The following is a 6,596-nucleotide window of genomic DNA, read 5'->3' as shown; positions in this document are numbered from 1 at the left end:
CGCTGCCCACTCCTGCGGATCCGGCGCCCACGACCGGTAGTCCACCCTCCTTCGTTTCCCCAGGCTCTCCGACAGCGTGCAGGAGGCGAAGGCGTTGGCTGCTGCGGCGTCTATCTGGGCGGGGATCTCATCACCACCTATCAAACGGGTTCCGGGTGGCGCCGGTCGGAGTAGCTTCCACTGATGTGGAGGATGACGATGAGGGAGATGGTGATGATGATGCTGTGGGGTCTTCGGGTGTCAAGGGAGAGGCCTCTTCGGTCGAGGCATCGAGGAAGACTACATCCTCTAGGGACGAGGCCTCCCGCCTCCGTCTCCATCAGCAATGCCAGCGATCTAGAGTTGACACAGTGGGTGGAGCAGGATGAGCCTGGAGTTTACATCACCATCCGAGAGTTGGCTGATGGGACCCGAGAGAATCATCGGGTTCGATTCAGCCGAGAAAGGTTTGGGGAGGTGTATGCCAAGCTGTGGTGGGAGGAATACAGAGGGAGGATACAGCCTCAGTAAGAATCGGGTAGGGGAAGCCCATCGAAGTCATTGGAAATAGACTTGGGCATCGGCCGTGCCGGGCCGGCCCAGCCCAGGCCCACCGGGCCGGGGGTCTAAACGGGCCGTGCCTGGCCCGGCCCGCTTCGTTAGCGGGCCGTGCCAGACACGGCCCGCTCAGCAGAAAACCGAAGCCTGGCACGGCCCGCTCAGCAGAAAACCGAAGCCCGGCCCGGCCCCAGGCCCGTCGATTGGCGGGCCGGGCCCGGCACGCCCGTCTGGAGAGGGGGGAGAAAATAGCCGTTTCCAACGGCTATTTTGGGATTTTTCCAAAAATGCCCCTCCCAACAGTCCAAAAACAGCTAAATTGAGGGGTATTTTGGGCTAAATTGAGGGGTATTTTGTGTATGTTAATGGAGACGGGCCGTGCCTTGCACGGCCCGGGCCCGGTTCAGGCCCTTGCCTGAACCGGGCCTGGCTCGCGGGCCGTGCCCGGCCCAGGCCCTTATGGGCTGTGCCGGGCTGGCCCGCGGGCCGTGCCGTGCTTGGCCCGCGGGCCAAGAAGCGGGCCGTGCCAGCCCAGGCCCTAATGGGCCGTGCCGGGCTCGGCCCGCGGGCCAGAAAACCGTGACCCAGCACGACCCCCTTGAATGGGCCGTGCCAGGCACGGCCCGGTACTGTAGCAAGCGGGCCGTGCCAGGCACGACCCGCTTCGTGCCGGACCGTGCCGGGCCATGGGCGGCCTGGCCCAGTGCCCAAGTCTAATTGGAAATATCATCCAAGGCTTGGGGTTAGAATCGGAAGAACACTGTTGTTGTAAGAAATGGGCCAGGTGGGCCTAACCTGGACCAAAGTTGGCAGGCCCAGCCGGCTCGGCCTCCAGGAGCAAGGGATTGCGATCCCCATGCTCCAGTTGGATTGCGAATTTGCGATCCCCATGCTCCAGTTGGTCGAATGGTCGTGCGGCTGTTAGGCGGTTATAACTGCCAGCCGGCCGTTGCGGTCATTTGTTCAGGCCAAGCTCACCTCTGGGGCCTATAAAAATCCCAGATCCCATCTCCTCCCTTCTAAGGTTTCTCCCCCCTTCTTCCTCCTCGGTTAGGGTTTTTTGAGCCTTTACTGGTATCACCGAAGAGAGAGATCGCAGCTCCTCCCTAGAGCTAGGTAACACTCCTGAAACTTTTCCCCTACCTTCCCTTCTCCCGATCTACTCGGGATAATAGAGCAAAATAAAAGAAAAGAAGAAATAGAGAAAACAGAGAGAGACGTATTTATGGTCATCGGCCTTTGGCCATAGGCACTGCCGGGCTTCGGCCATAGATGTCCGCAGTCCTTGGCCGTAGCTACCGTGGGGCCGAAGACCAGCAATTTCTCTTTCTCTCTTTTCTGTTTCTGAGATGAAACAGTGGAGGGACTCCTTTCGGGCCTAGCATATTTTTTAAAGCTCTACTCTAGGGAGACTGTAGCAGTGTTACATGCCCGAACCCAAGTGGCGGTTCGGGGCATGACATCTCTACTATGACATCTCAAACATTTCTTGATCAAACAAATGGACAGCTTAGTTGGATTTATCTCAGTTGATTTCGGTTGCAGGCAGCGAGGAGAGCAACAACCATTAAAGCCTTATTGATATGCAAAAGATACCTGGCTTACTTAGATATAGCAAGTACATTTTGGAACTCTGGATGAACTAGTATGTTTCACAAGAACACGAATCATTGCTTAGGACTTCCAGAATTAGAAGCTAAGCTACGATATCTTTCGAAAAGAAAGTTACGAGTCTGTAATTATAGGATTTTTTTGTTCTTACCTCCTCTCTCTCTGCTTACAGGAAATTAAACAGTATCCTAAACATACTTTAAATCATCAAGTTGCAGCCTACGACAAGCGTGCACTTGGATTCTCCAATAAACTACACTTGTACGAGAAAATCTAGTGCACTTGATTTGCTAGATAAAAAAGAGACAAATGATGGGAGAAAACAGACAAGGTGGAGACGTGCGGATGGGAAAGATGTTGATGGATGCAACATTCTTCACCAAGGGCGTCTTATTTTCACTTGAAATCCAATCTTCTAGCCCCTGGTTCACTGATATTGGAATATGTGACCAACCCATTAGCTACAAGATGTTAGCACCATCTTTTGCTGCCTGCCTGCCTCCCTCCCTTTCTCTTGTTTAATGATCACTTCCCTCTAGTGGATGTCCCCGAAATAACTACTTTGCTCGCCACAAAATAATTATTTAACCATCATTCTATAAAGTCCATAGCACTGTTCCAGAATGGAGTCAATCTATTTCTCAGGGTTTGGAATCCAATGCGAGGCCTCCACAGCATGATGCAAGTCACAATTGAGGCTGAATCGAATAGACCACCTGCATTGTCTCAATCACGGCCGCCCCCACCACCTACGAGCCAGCATTCGTGAGATGGTTAAATTCACACACATATGCCCTGCTTTGTGCCATGTCTCGCATTTATTTAAGCTTGGAGTCTACTTGTCCACCAATGATTTCTAAAGATGCCTCATTATGAGAATCTTCTTGCGATGATGAGGATCTACTACTTGGAAATCTACTCAGGCCCAAATAAAAGATTTCTCACCTCTTTGGTTGGAGAGCAGCTTCCGGAAGTCACCTTCTGAACAATTGGAGTTCACCCATCTGACCAGTACGCTGAACACTAAACAAGTTGTTTGGTGGTGAAGACCAAATAAACTTAAGGAATTGCTGCTCCGTTGTGGGTAAAGTTTGATAGGAAGATGTAAACAGGGAACTGGGACTAGCTATTGGATGCCGGAAGGAGAGATGAAAAGGGGGCTCCAAACGCCTTATCTTAGTTGTAAATTCTTGGAGCACTAATTCTTTCAAAAAGAGAGACAGATTGCTATGCTTCTTACCAAGTTTCTACATCAATGCAATGGCACCTAACCACTTAATCCTTACAGTGATGATGAAGAAAGAATATATCATGGTGCCACAAAGGAGGACTGGTGGCGGCTTCGAAGGTGCAGAACTAACCTTTTTCCAGCTGCAGGGTCCAAAAAAGGGATAAGAGTTCAATCACATTCTTCACGCAGGTGTGCCTTTGTCAAATAACAACAAGCATAAGGAAACTGCAATGCAGGACATCAATTTCAGTATTCTGAATCCAATGCTTAACTGAAAAGCGAACACCTAAATGGAAACTTAAAAGCCATTGAAGGGAATTTAGGACCACCTAATTTAGGAGTGGTCCGGGCTTATGGCATTAGGTGGAGTGCTGTGCAGGACTCGAAAGCCGCCACCAGGAGATGGACAGCCATCAAACAAGACATGCTTCACATGTCATACATAGTATGCGCCCGACTTATTTGACGTCCGTCCATCACCTCCTGATGGTAGCTATCGAGTGCTGCACAGCACTCCGGCGGCGCAAGACAGTGCACTGCAAAGGATCCTGTTCGGCCAACAATCATCTTTCTATTTTCTCGAGTCATGCCGCATCTCTCGTGGTAGGTCTCCGCTTTGCAGATCCGAAATCCCGGCGAATTCATACTTGGGACCACTGTTAGTGCAGGTCATTATTAACAGTGGTCCAAAATTTTCTTTGTGCTCTATTCATCCAATGTGGGACGCATTGCTTGCTTTAGTCGCTGTGCGAGAAAACAATCAAGCACTAAGTCAGCTTGCTCTCATAGCTGGGAACAGGACAGCATGCCCGTGGTTCCGATTGCCAGTTAGTGCCTGAGCTTTCCTCCTTTCCATATATACCTCCCTTTCAAATAAGATGCAGCTTTTGTCTGGCTATGGATCAATGCCAAACATGGCCACGAGGGAGCCCTATATTGGCTTCTCTTCACATCTTAAAAACAAAGCTGTAAGTTGTAAAGAATGGGAAGGACAATGTGGAAGCATATTCAAATTAGAAATTTTCAGGAAAAGGGACAGCCCCAGCAAATTAATTAGCTGCAAGGACTTTTATCAAACTGTTCTTCAAGTGTTACAACAGTGGAGCCAACCCGGCTCAGCCCAGATAGTTGGCACTCCTCTTATCAGAGAATAGGTTTATGGTTCGACTCGGGAAGTGGTAAAAAGTTGTCTCTTGCTTTTTTAGTTTCTTTCTTTTTTTTTTTTTTTTTTGATGAAGATGGAGGCAAAGCCACCTAGCCTTTATTAGAAAATTAAAGTTTACAGAAACTATTAAGAAAGAATTTGCCAAAAAAGAAAAAGAGCAATAAAAAACTTTTATAAAATATAATGGTTTATAAGTAAATTTATTAAATTATTCAACAAGTTTAACAATCTCATAAGTATTTTGAAGGATCTTTATATCTTTAATGTGTAACTATATAAGCTCTGCATTCTGATGTGAGTCAGCTTTTTTCTAAAAGATAGATCAACGTCTCTCAACATGCGGCGCCAATGCTGTGAGATTATTTTCAAATTTAAGATAAGAGTCTAGCAGCTTCTCATGTTTCAATAAGATAAGAAGGTCATAGTTGTCCTATCTAAGTTATCTCATCTTTGCTGGCTTGGACCTACCACACTATTGTGGTTGCGGTCTTCAAACGGACTCCTCCCGGGTCCCCCAACCCCAGCCCCCCTAATGGCTGTACGTAGTCATTGATAGCGGTTGTCTTTGATTTAATGGTCAAATAGCCCCTCAGTTGGCACCAATGTCCCTGGCACTACATTGCTGTCATGGACCCTACATTTCTGAAGAGGTTGGTGTCCTCCATGCCACCTCTCCCCACCCTCTATGGCAATTTCTTTATCAAAGCCACAATCTAAAAAGTTGATAAGAGAGGGAAGGAGAGAGATGGAATGGAATTAATGTCTCATCCACCTATACATATGAAGGAACGGATGGTTATCGCTAGGGGCAGGTGGAGCTTCTTCCATGCTTCAGACGTTGGGGAGATGGGCTGTGCGAGGTGGAGAAGCAGGGCACGTGCATTACTATCTATCACATACTCTCATGGAAGAGAGGAGACGGCTAGTTCTTCATGTGCCCCTCTTCTCCACCAAGCCCAACTCATCTAATTTATGCAGCAATATGGGCAAAGTTGTATTCTCCGATGCATGCGTTAATAGCAGACTGGCTCATGAGTTCTTCCTTTTCGATCGCAGGCTATGCAGGTGAGTTATTTTCAGACTTCAACCCTAAAAACTTGGCTCAAAATGGAGCACAACTGCTCAAGTCAATCCTTTTTTATTAAAGAAAATCCTATCCTTATTTTTCCAATCTATCATCTGAATGCACATGAGAGCATGAAGTGCTTTTAATTCGTTTATTGTCTCTGGCATTAAAATGAACAAAGCTGACGAAGTGTTTTCCCAGGGAGTTTTTATTCTTGCAATAAAAAGTTGGATGCCAGGTGAAGATCGAACGTAACCATATAAGAGATCAGGAGGAAAGAAGAACAAGGACAGAATCCAATCTCGATAGTTTTCCTTCTTCAATTGCTATATCTTCTTGTCATGGTTCATTATAAAGTTCAACATGTCACTACCAATTTCGATCAATCACATCATATGTCTATCTACAAGATGCCAGTAAGGTTTGCAGAAATAAGTGCATCAAAGTATAGGAAAAGTAATTAAAGATTTAAGTTTTTGTACTAAGATATGTGTTAGCACTAGAAATATTTATTCTCGTACCTTGCCCCTTTTCTGAAAATGGACTCCTTTAAAGTATTAGGGGATTCTCTCTCTCTCTCCCTCTCTCTCTCCTCTTCAGATCTTACACTTCTTCAATTCTTAACCTCTATAGGATTAACCACATCCACCATAAAGATTACCATCTTATGTTCAACATTTTTCAAAGTGAAGTTTTCTAGTGCTCTTATGTTTAGTACCATTTTCTTTGTAACGTTGGAGCTACTACCAGTACAGTAATAGTAAGTAAAATTACAGATACCATGTATTACGCCCTTCAGATTGTGGTCCCTAAGCATGAAATGACATTGCATCTTTTACTTGCTACTCTCTTTCTAAACCAATCTCTCAATAATGTGGGCATCCAGTGGACAGCCATCATATTGCGATCCATGTATTAATTGCACTGTCCCAGTTCAGCTAGCTTCTTGAGGAGCCTCAGCAATGCCAGTGGACATATATACCAGC

At 46.8% G+C, this 6,596-nt stretch overlaps 1 long non-coding RNA gene across 1 annotated transcript; it reads left to right on the top strand.

Moving 5' to 3' along the window:
* The first annotated feature begins 5,386 nt into the window (after nucleotides 1-5,386).
* LOC113463688 lies at nucleotides 5,387-6,185 on the top strand. Its single transcript, XR_003388413.2, has 2 exons — nucleotides 5,387-5,609; nucleotides 5,812-6,185. It is a non-coding gene; the product is annotated as an uncharacterized LOC113463688 (long non-coding RNA).
* Nucleotides 6,186-6,596: the final 411 nt, after the last annotated feature.

This window comes from Phoenix dactylifera, chromosome 13, assembly GCF_009389715.1.
Source record: "Phoenix dactylifera cultivar Barhee BC4 chromosome 13, palm_55x_up_171113_PBpolish2nd_filt_p, whole genome shotgun sequence".
Lineage (NCBI taxonomy): Eukaryota > Viridiplantae > Streptophyta > Magnoliopsida > Arecales > Arecaceae > Phoenix > Phoenix dactylifera.
Note: the sequence above shows the minus strand (reverse complement) of the source record. Positions and strands in the feature narration are given on the sequence as shown.